Genomic DNA, 12,178 nt, shown 5'->3' with positions numbered 1-12,178 from the left:
GAACATGATTGTCTACCTAAAGGCTGAATTTCATAGACTCTTTGCAATTGTGATTAAGTTCTTGACTATGTCAAGAAGAATGTCACAAGAAATAATGGATACCCTCCTTCTTCTTGTCCTTAAAAAGATTCATAAATGCCCTTTTTGTACCTTCCCCTTTTTCATTTGTGAGAGAATATTAAAATTAGAGCAAATGCCTTGGAGCTGGAGATGAAAGCCACACGTTGACGGTGTCAGAACTACTTTACTAGCTCTGCTCTAATATCTGAGAGAAATACACTTTTATCACAGGCACTATTTGGGACATCATTTTTTTCAGCAGCTCTGCCTGTAGCCTAACAAATCAATATGAAATTGATGAAAGGAGAAAAAGATCATGCCTTGTTTCAGGTGTCTAGACAGGGTTTGTTGGCACAGTCAGAAGCAGCATTGCAGCCCCACTTAGAATGACTGAATGGGACAGTGGGGAAGGAAATCCTTCTATGTAAACTTTGCTTAGAAGGAGAGATAATCAGAGGTAAAACTCTGAACCAGTTAATGACCATTAGTCAACAACTTGGTCAGATTTTCTCAAATATAAAAGGAAAGTATTGGAGAATTGGAAGTGGTTTAAGTTAAAAAAAAAAGTATATGCACGGAATTCTTGGAATGCTCTCAAATTGTGACAATAGTTATGGGCCACAAAATGCTCACCAAAGAGCTTTCCCTGGAGATGGTGTGAGTGATTAGGTGGACAAAGTCACTCACTATGCAATTATCAGGCAACTTGTGCCAGTCACCTTAGTGCTTGTTCAGTAATCTCTTAGGCAAGGTGACTATGACATCAGGATGTAGGTGATGCATGAATTCAGAAACCTGGGTTTTCCCTCTTTAATGCTGATCTGGCTACTGTTATTGCCAAGACTCCCAAATCAACAAACACAAGACAGCCCCCATTATAGCATCAAATCCAGAGAGGATCACCCAACTGCTAGGTGGTGAAAGATTACTTTCATTGTTCCCATTCTATAATGGAGGACACAGTGATTTATCCTCCTTGTTATAGACACTAACTGTGGTTAAGAACTTGTTTTCTCTGCCTGTCCTACTTCTGCCAGAATCAGTATGGTTCAACTTTTTGAATTTCATATTTACTGAAACAGATTCCCTCACAATGTTTGTCTCACCACAGAGAAAGCAGTAAAGCAATGGTATTCAGTGTTCTTACTATGTGCCCCGCCACCCACAACAGCTGACCTGATAAAAAAATTGGGAGTCCTTCTGAAACTTGTTATAGTGCCAGCTGGGAATGATCACATTTTCTTATATCATAAGCGCATGGTGAGTTTCATCAAATAATTTGAATTTTATCTAATTTTATCTAATTCTTTTTAAACATCTATTGAGAAATTCATATTAATTTTTTCTTTCATCTTTTAAAGAAGTGCATTACCACCATTGATTTTTCTAAAGTGAAACCAACTCTTTTCCTGTATGAACCCAACTTCATTACACATTACTCCATGATTTTATTTATTCATTATATTATCTTTATTATACATTACTAGTTTCAATTTGCTGGTTATTTCTTTTTGAATTAGGAGGATTTGAGGGGAATAGAATCAGAAGGTACATTCTCCAAATGCTTCAGGCAAAAAACATCAAAATGAAAGATGAACTATAGATACATAAAAGAGGTGGGAACTTAAATATTGGTGAGCATTTAGAGGTGGGAGATAAGCATAAGTGAAGACTTAGTGTGGGATGATTTAGGTAATTGGGTATGTTGTCAGCCACAATAAGCTCAAGAGAAATAAATTTTGGTGGAAACATAATGAATTCTATTATATACATACTGATTTGGTGTATCTTTAGGATATCCAGACAGAAAATTCCAAAAATGGAATGGATAAACTGGTATGGTCAAGAAAGATGCTTTGGCTGATATGTAGATTTGGGAACCAATAGATTATAATTGGAAATAAAAACTCTGATAATGGATAAGGTAATAAGAAAGAATATAACATTGGGAAAACAAAATGATAAAACACAAGTTCAAGAAAAAAAGGAAATAAATACTTTGAGATAACCAGTGTTGGTTTTGTTTTGTTTTGTTTTGTTTTGTTTTTGCCACATAGTAAAAAGAGTGGGTGTATTCTTATTCGGGTTTTGTCTTGTTTTAAAGTGATAGAGAATTTACATCATTTGTATACTGAAGAAAAATACTTGGGAGAGGGATCCCTGGGTGGCGCAGCGGTTTAGCGCCTGCCTTTGGCCCAGGGCGCGATCCTGGAGACCCGGGATCGAATCCCACATCGGGCTCCCGGTGCGTGGAGCCTGCTTCTCCCTCTGCCTGTGTCTCTGCCTCTCTCTCTCTCTCTGTGTGTGACTATCATAAATAAAAAAAAAAAAAAATTAAAAAAAAAATACTTGGGAGAGAAAGAAGAAATGAAAGCATGAGAGCAAGGATATAGTTTCAAAAACAAGTTTGAGGAGAAGAGTGAAATGGATCTAGAGAAGTACTAAAGGAAACAGCCTTAAGCAAGAGAGAAAAACCTTTGTTTATATTGCTGAGAAGGAGGACATGATGCTATAAATATAAATAACTTGATTGAGAGAGAAGTGAGAATTTGATATTTTCAGTTTTTTCTCTGAGGTAAAATGTGAAGTGATTTAGTGAGATAAAACAAAATGTGATATGACAAGGATACCAGAAATCTTTGGATTTTAACATTCTGCTTAATTGTGTGAATATTTTTGAGCCAGTCATCAACTGAAGTGTAGAGGACTATCATATATCTTCTATTTTCTTAACATAATATGCTTTTTAGAGAAGTAGCATATGGAATAAACAATTTATCAACATGTTAAATTGGCCAGAGTTGCTGTGTGAGGGCAAGGGGAACAAATCTTACAAGTATCCAAGGAAAGCACAACTTATAATTTTGAATAAGCTCCTTTTATGATTTGAGTTCCTTCTAATTTGAAAACTACAGATATGAGAAATGAAAGGGTTTGAATAAACAAGATTTTCTGACATAAGCATTTGGTTTATTTTCAATTAGATTCTGAGGAGGAGTTAGGGCACCTGGGTGGATCAGTTGGTTAAGCATCTGGTTAAGTGTCTTGATTTCAGCTCAGGTCATGATCTCAGGGTCTTGGGATAAAGCCCCAAGTTAGGCTCCATACTCAGCATGGATCTGCTTGAGATTCTCTCTCCGTCTCTCCCTGCCCTTACCATCCCCTCTAATAAATAAATAAACTTTTTTTTTTTTTTTTAAGAATCATGTGAAGGGTGGATTTGGATGGGAAAAGTTGTGTTGGGCAGCCTCTGCTACTCTTGGTCAGAGGACATCTGTATATAGGAAGTTCATTGCAGTTGTCAAATGATTGAATTAATTGGTGAATGCTAATACTCAGCCATTGCACCAAGTTCGTAATAGTTTTGAAGAATAGAAGCTTCCAAAGAATTTTCACCAGAGAAACTATTTCCTAATTGGAAGAAATTCAAAGAATTTTTTTTCAGACATAAATGATAGTATGATAATGGGGGCTAAAGAAGACTGAGCACCTTTAATTTTTAAAAGATATCTGCAAATTAAAAAAAAAAACACACCTATGTATTTCAAAAGTGAATTGTGTTACACGATTAGAGCTCAAGAAATATAGAGATAAATCAAGACAATTGACCACAATTCATTTGTATAGGGCCAGTGATAATAATTTCAAATTCAAAAACTCTTGCCTGAAGGGATATTATGTAATATTATCCTACAATGCCTAAATAACTAAATTTCTGATTGGTCTAGAGGATAAGGTAAAATGTCAAAGATTCATTTTTGTAAAAGAGAGAAACAGCAAGAAAGAATTGGACATTAAAAGGAGTATTGGAACAACATGAAGGCATAGAAATGAAGGAGAGAGAAATGGAAAAAGGAATGAGAAAAACACTTTAGGTTACAAGTCATTCTGGCCTAAAGGAAGGAATATTTGACTTGGAATTTAAAAGGTTTAATTCACATCCTGTTTCTAACCAATGGTGACCTAAACATCTTGCCATTTTGGACTTGCATTTTTATCGTTTGTGTATTAGAGGAAATAATTTTTGTCTTGTTTCCTCAAAGGACAGGTGCTAGGATTATATGGATTAGTAATCCATGTTTGATAAACTTATCACTCTGTGTGGTCTCTAGGGCTTTCCAAGAATTTCTGGTCAAACCAAGCAACTTATTTTATCTGCACATCTTTAGAATCTAAAGGACCTTTGACCTGCCTGAGAATGGCAATCTAATCAATTTAAGTAAGCTTTCTTCAGATATTTCTGATTGATAGAAACAGTCTGAAATTCTCAATCAGAAAAAACAACTTATTCTATAGTTAGATGCTTCCTGAGGCTAAATTTTTATTTATAAGCTGAGTTTCAGTCACCGTAAATCAGTCCTTTAAGTACCTATCTCATGCTCTGGAAGTTCTCCCTTCTTTGAACACATGGCAACTGTTTGGGTTTTCATTTTCTCAACACGTTGAGTTGTGGACACTGCTTCATATTTGTTTGGCTTTGTTACATATGTTGTTAAGGCAACTGGGTTCAAGACCCTGCTATCCTAAAATCTATCTCTTGACCTTGTTGCCCTTTCAAGATGCTTTACCAATTTTTTTTTTAATTTCATAGAACATCCCGTAAATTCAAACCCTGATCTAGACATGTTTTCCTAAAAGAAAGATGACTCTAGTATCAAGAAGTCTAATAGAAATATCAATCCTTGTGTAAATAGCTCACTACGTATACACCTAACAGTGTACTATAAAATTTGGGGAAATAATTGAAGTCTCCTGACAATCTATTACTAAATCTTGTTATTTATTTCTAAGTCAAAGATCGGGGTGGGGGGAGTTCACAGGTTTTCACAGTTGACATTTTCATTTCAATCCTCTCTTCTCTCTACACACACACATGCCTTTATGGGTATATTTTATATATGTGTGTGTATTTATATATGCGTGCATGTATATACTACATGTATGTGCTATTACTGACCATATTATTTCTTGAGTTTTTCTGAATAGTATACACAATGTTTGAGTGTTCTTTAAACTTATTGCTACAGTTGGTAATAATTTCAAGAATCAGCTCATGGAACATTTATAACTCAAAGAATACTTACCTGATTATACTTGAAGAATCTCTTTTCAGTGGACATTTATATTTTGCAACCAGCGTTCACCAGTATCAGTGGTCCTGTCAGCTTTTGTGTTTGTTCCGAGCTTCTCTGCATGGCCAAGCAGCTAGGTAGGTCATTTGTCACAGAACATAAAGGAAACAATTCACCACTTTTGAAGTGGGAAATCCAAATGTAGCAGCCTGTCAGTAATTTTTGCGATAATCCCATCTTTGCATAATCAGGGAGATGAGATGCCAGCAGTCTGCTCATATGCAAAAGTACAGCAACACCTTGGAGCTAGTTTTCCATGTATGCCCATAATTTTTATGAGGGGTGCATGCTCTGATCAGCAAAACACATTTAAAGAAAAAACTAGGTATTCTTTTTAAAAAATGAACAAATTTGACTTTTTAATGAAAACAGTGATAGCAACAGATTATTTTGAAGGACATCTTTTTAGTGAAGGATTTTGTTCCAATTCGAGGCCATCTTCTGGATTTCAAGAGACCTGGCGCTGGCAGATCCAGCAGATGTATGACCAAGTCCATTTCACCTCCTAGTCAACCCAACTCAGAAAGTACATAAAAAATGGAGTTTACTGCCTTTAATACTTGGTGCTACAGTTGAATTTATTTGATATAAACAAGTTTCCCTTTCAGAATGATTTTAGTATGTGTAAAGTCAAATTAAACATGCCTAGGAATCTTTTTCTGTCATGCTTTTTAATTGGATGATATATAATAAAACTAAGGAAAGCCCCTGAAGAAATCTGAATTAAATAAGGGTATGATACCATCAATTTCTTAGAAATAATGTACAACCTGTGATTACTTTTTAGTCTCAGTGCCAAATGCCATAAATACCCTCTTAGCCATGTGTGTAGTTCATAAAAATCAATCATATCAATCAAATGGGAAGTAGATTCAACACATAATACTGACTGGAATTGCCTAAAATAAAAGCATCAAGGTTTAAAAAATGCATTTTCAAATAATCCACAATCCTACTTTTACTGAAGCTACTTATAAGGATATGATTTTAACAAAGAAATTCTCCATGAACTCCAGTTCTCCCATTATATTTTTATTTATTTATTTTTAAAGATTTTATTCATTAATTTAGGAGAGAGAGAGAGACAGAGCACAAGCAGGGAGAGGGGTAAGAGGAAAGGGAGAAAGACAAGCAGACTCCCCACTGAGCGTGGAGCATGACTTAGGGCTTGACACCAAGGTTCAATTCCAGGACCCTGAGATCATGACCTGAGCCAAGGTCAGACTCTCAACCAACTGAGTCACCCAGGCGCCCCCCACCATATATTTTTAAATCAAAAATTAAAATGCTTCTGGAATACAGCAAAAGAAAAAATCATTTAAAAATAAATACGAAGAGAATTAAAATCCTCACTTATTTTTTTTTTCCTCCTCAAATAAACTTATCACTACTTTGAAATGTTCTTTTTTGGTTTTGGTTTTGTTTATGATTCCTGGCCTTAAAGTCTTTGCAGATAGATAGTTGAAGTCAAATTTGTTTTTTTGTTGTTGTGGTGGGGTTTTTTTTGAGTATTATTGGCACAAAATGTTACATTAGTTTCAGGTATATTGCATAGTGATTTAACATTTCCATAGGTTATGCTGTGCTCACCACAAGTGTAACTACCGCCATGCCATGCAGCACTATTACAATATTACTGTTACAATATCGACTATATTCTCTGTGTTGTACCTTTTATTCTCATGACTTACTCAGCTTTGCTTTTGTGTTTACATTTTAATGGCTCCATCTATAATCTGCTCATACAGATTATACATACAGGTGGGATCATTGCGAAACCCAGCAAAAAAAAAACAAAAAACAAAAAACAAAAAACAAAAAACCCAGCATTTCAGAGACATTTCCAAGAGAACATTTGACAAGAACCTATAATAAAATGTCTGCCATTTGCTATACCTTTGTAGTAACCCAATTTCCCCCCACTTCTGCTCTGACCAACCTTGTCAATGTCCTATTCCTACAGACTAATTCCTGGAAGCTTGCCTTTGCCACTGTCAACAACAGTCTGCAACAAGAACAAGTCAATATTTTTGTCAAGGGTGTCATCTTCCATTGTTCCCAAAGCCACAGATCCTCCATAAGTCAGAGCTGTGCTGGATGCACAGCTGGAAGAATAGCCCTCATATGGGTCCCTGTTTGTCTCTAGAGTTTCACAGCCTTTTTATAAAAAAGAGTTCAATTAGCTTCTGAGTATATTCTGGAATCTGACAATGCCTTATGAAAAAGAAATATTGTCATAATTTGGTACCGACTCCCTAACCATATGACAATTAAATCCAGAAAAAGGAGCTCTAACCCAATTCCAGGACATGCTGAGTAGAATATAGATGTCCAGCCACCTCCTCTACCACTTTCTCATCTTCTTCAGAAGCCTGTATAAAAACAAGTGTTCATATATGTGGGTGACCAGCTGCAGAGCCTATCTGAGAACTGAATCTCAAAGTCCTCAGCACACTGGGGACATGAGAGGTCCTGAGTCGAAGTAAACATGTTTTTCTCTGTTTCCCAAAGTTAATCATTCTTATAGCTAATCTACTAGATCTCTTAATAAAACCTGGATGAGACAAAGCCTTGGAATCTGACTCTGAGTGTTCTTGGTCCCCTTTTCCCCCAGATTAGAATTCAGTGAGGCTCAGCCTTTCTTCATATCGTCACCTCTGACTATCTGGCTCCATGGCACATGAATAGTGACATGTATAAATAGGTTATATGAAGGAGGGGCATCCTCATGTACAGTATATATCACCAACATAGCCAGAGAAAATAGCATATTCAGCACATGAAAAGAAACTTCTTTGTATATTTAACTGAAAAAATTAATAGCCTAAAAAATCAGGTGACTATTTTCCAGAAATAGTCCTTGATGATGCATGTGATCAGTATATATCATATAAAGAACTATATTACCATACTATAGTGCTACGTACTAATAAATAATTGCCTATAATAATTTCTCCTTACCTTGTTTATTAGACTAAAGAATCAAGGATTTCTCAAGACTATCTCATTAGAATGATTTCTGTAGAAAACCCAGATAGTTTTCTTATACCATTCTATCTTACCATAGGTCTAGTTGCTACCCTTTATAATTATAGATTTGTGAAGTTAATTAATCAGAGTTTATTATATCTGAAACTGCTTATTATGGCAGAGGGTTTCTCCTTAAGTGAGTTGAAAAAAGAAGTCAGCTGAGAAAACACACCAAAGCAAAACATAGCTGTGGGAAACCAGAGCGTGGAGCTCAGGATAAGAAGAAGAGAAAAGATAAGAGCTGGAAGCAGTGGAAAGCATCTATAGACCAAGACAGAAAATTAGGCTTGTTTCTATTGGCTGACTATATTTAAAGCACCAGATAAAGGCAGACTTCCTCATTTCATCCTCAGGGTGGAATCAGATTGCCCTTTCTTATCTCTACTGGTCAATAGTATTGATATATTATATCATTTTCCTGTGATCATTCTTTTATCTTGTACACTTAACTAAGTTATTGAAAAATGAATCTAGTATTTCCTCAAAGACCTTTTAAAGCTCCATACATTCAATTGAATTGATGTAGCAGGCCATTGGGATGTGGGGCAGAAGTTGTAAGCGTGTGCATACTAAAACAAATTTAAACTGTTGTGATATATTTGAAGTCCTGTGTGGGTATTAGAGAACCACAAGGCTGTTTATCCATTCAAAAATTATAATATGGCCTAGTAAATCCTAACCGTTTGTCTTTAAAACATACCCACAACTGCAGACATCATCTGATTATTAGCTCAGTTTGTTCCCTTTAGCTTTTACTTTTACCCTTTATCTTTGCTGCTTGCTATTAATCCTATGACTGTTTTTTCAATAAGACTATAAAGCCTAGACCCAAAGGTGTGTCACACTGAATGAAGTTTAAATTCTCTAATCTGGTTGGTATACTATACAAGGTGTCCACATTTTTAGGGGAGATTAGGATTGATATAGCAAATTTATCGTGTAAAGCCTGGTCAGCCAATTCCAAACTCTATTCACAGGATGATGGGAAGGACACTCTTCTCACTAAAAGGAGAAATATGTTTGTGAGGAGAGTTCTAGCTTTTGTGAAGAGCTCTGGGATGGATATTTTTTGTAAGCCATCTGTGAAGATGGACTTGCTGCCATTGATTTAGGCTCCAAAATCATAATAAACTGTGGGATGTATCTGACTTACAAAAACGAAGACGCTCAATGCACAGCAGCATTCCATTAGAAAATGACCTGGTTTATAAAAGATCAGGCCCAACCATGTCCTGAAGGCATAAAAATGTTGCATGAATATTTGGCTTAGATGCCTATGTCTTCTGTTGCTGCCACTTGACTTCCTCCCTCTCAATCTGCCTCTTTGTGCTCATGGGGAGTTCCCTATGAACATTTGACTAAGGAAAAAAAAAATGAATCTGGTTGGCAGGTAGTTCTATATGATAATGCTGAAAACACCTGAAAATAGATGTGTACAAAAATATCCCATCCCAGGGTGTCCTTGAAGGATGATGATGAAGGGAAATTCTTTAAGTGGCCAGAATATCAAGCATTGCATATGGCTGTTCATTTTATCTGGAATGAAAGATGATCAGAGTTATGGGTCTACACTGATTTATAGGCAGGGTGTAATGGTTTTTCTGAATGATCAGAGTCTTTCATATAACTGGACTGGAAAATTGGTGCACTGAGTTCTGGAGAGAGGCATGTGAGAAGATCTTTACAAAGGGGAGGAGAATATAAAGATACTGGTGACCCATAGAAATACTCACCAAAAGATAACCTTAGATTAAAGGGATATTTTCAGTTTTATGGATAATATAATCATTTTTTGTCAATATTAGTCAAATTGTACCCTTACAATGCAGGTGGCTGTGTTGGCAGGGGTATTATTCATGGGACCAGCAATATGATCTTACATTCCTGTCTGGCAACAGCCACCAATCAGTGACTACTCTTTGAGCATCAATCTACCACCTTGTGGCAGGTTGATTATATTGAAATATACCCTTCATGGAAGGGAGAGTGCATTATTTTCACCGGATAAACACTCTAGATACAGATTTTTATTCTCTGTTCACAATGCTTTTGGCAGAACCACATTCATGTATTTATAGAATGGCTTAATTATCATGGTATCCACCCAGCACTGCTTTTGACCAAACAACTAATTTTATGGTAAGTGAAGTGTGACAATTGGATCATGCTCATAGACTTCACTGATGTTACCATGTTTCCTTTCATTCTGAAAGTTATTCTGAGAGAATGATGGAATGGCATTTTGAAGACTCAGGTATAACCACACTTGTTTGGAAATATCTTGAGGGGTTGGGTAATTTCCTTACGGCATAGTATCACTCAGTCAGTGATTAACATGTGGTGCTGTTTCTTCCTAGCCTGTATTCACAGATCTGGGAATCAGTGATCAAAATGGAAGTTATTTCTCTCCTTTATGCCTCAGTAATTTGCTAACAAAAATTTTATTTCCAATAATTGTGAATTTGGGCTTTTCTGCTCTAGGCGTCTTAGTTCACAAGGGAAGAATGACTCTGCCAGGCAGGGGTCTCATCAAGGGTTCCATTAAATTTGAAGTTGAAGTTGCCATTTAGCCAATTTGGGTTCCTCGTGCTAGTGAATCAATAGAGAAAGAAGGGAGGCACTGTACCAGCTGTGGGGAATAATTCTAATATCCTAGAGAAATTGAGCTACTACCAAATAATGGGGCTAGAAGGAACATGTGTGCAACTGAGATGATTGCCTGGAGGGTTGCTCAGTACTTTTAGGACAGATGATAAAAGGCAGTGAAAAACCACAACTCTGGTCAGGCAGGACTGCTAATGGACCCAACCTCTCAGGATAGAAATTTTGTATCACTCTACCAGGCAAAAAATTAGGATTGACAAAGTGATTGCTGAGAGGAAAAGCCATGTGGAATGGGTGGGTAGTCAAGGAAGATAGTTACAAATAGCAATTAGGAACACAGGAGTAGTTGCAGAACTGAGGATTATAATAGTTTTAAATATTTCTTCCTATTCTGATATGAATCCATTTGTAAAACCATTAATTAATGAATTAATTTACCTTCTCCCATTCCCCTGTAATCTAACATAAGATGTGTCAACCTCATATCTTGGTATTTAACTTCTAAACTATCAAAGAGTCAATGTAATTCAGGTAGAAAAGAACATCACTCAAGGTAGATAAACTTTGTATCCTTTTTAAGAAAGAATTAGTATGGTTTGTAGTTGTATAATGGATATTTGTATGATTTTAAGCAGAAGCCTGGCTTTACTGTTATTTTTCCTGAGAGTTTAAGTATGGTTAAAAGAGGCATGTATGGATGCCAGCATGACAAGCGATGGACTTTTGTGGTGTTTATTATGCCAACATAGCCACATTGGAACTTAGCTTCCCTTTGCAGTTTAGGTTAGAGGCAGCCATGATAGAAATTTGTGCAAGATTTGGAAAGAAGTGAATGAGAAGTCTTTTGTATGCACTGAGTTTGGTATAAGGTGCCCAACACTGGCAGATCACACGTGTAGTCTCTGTCCTGTTAACTCTGAAAATGGCATGACACAGTATGCAGGCCAGCAGTTCTTGGAGGTTCCAAAATATTCCCTCTTTCAACTTCTCTCTGCCATGGACCAGATGTGCATTTAGTTCTGTGGTGAATGATGAACAATGCTAGCTTCTTCTGTAGGTCATTCACATTATCAAGTTTCTGACATAGGGGAACTGAAGGACTCCATCAAAATCTGCTTTTTGCTCCTTTTCCTGTTTCTATGCTTGCTAGGACACGTACCCCACTTTATATATGACTCATAGAACAAATAGTGTATGTTCTTCTTGTAAGAGACAGGAGTTAATGATACCTGTAAAGTGTTTCACCACAGTAGACAACATTCAAGGAAGGACTAGGTGAGACTGACGGGACAAAGCCATCACATGCACATTCCAGACTACTGGCATCTAGATGCCAAGGCCCTCTGGCTCCA

The 12,178-nt window shown here is 36.5% G+C and overlaps 1 long non-coding RNA gene across 1 annotated transcript; it reads left to right on the top strand.

The window, feature by feature from the left end:
- Positions 1-2,404: 2,404 nt before the first annotated feature.
- Positions 2,405-7,760, top strand: LOC144287948 (uncharacterized). The gene is made up of 2 exons (XR_013355820.1): positions 2,405-2,635; positions 7,156-7,760. It is a non-coding gene; the product is annotated as an uncharacterized LOC144287948 (long non-coding RNA).
- The last annotated feature ends 4,418 nt before the right edge of the window (positions 7,761-12,178 follow it).

The sequence above is a fragment of the Canis aureus genome, chromosome 17, assembly GCF_053574225.1.
Source record: "Canis aureus isolate CA01 chromosome 17, VMU_Caureus_v.1.0, whole genome shotgun sequence".
Lineage (NCBI taxonomy): Eukaryota > Metazoa > Chordata > Mammalia > Carnivora > Canidae > Canis > Canis aureus.
The sequence above is the reverse complement of the archived record's forward strand: the minus strand, read 5'-3'. Positions and strand labels throughout refer to the sequence as shown.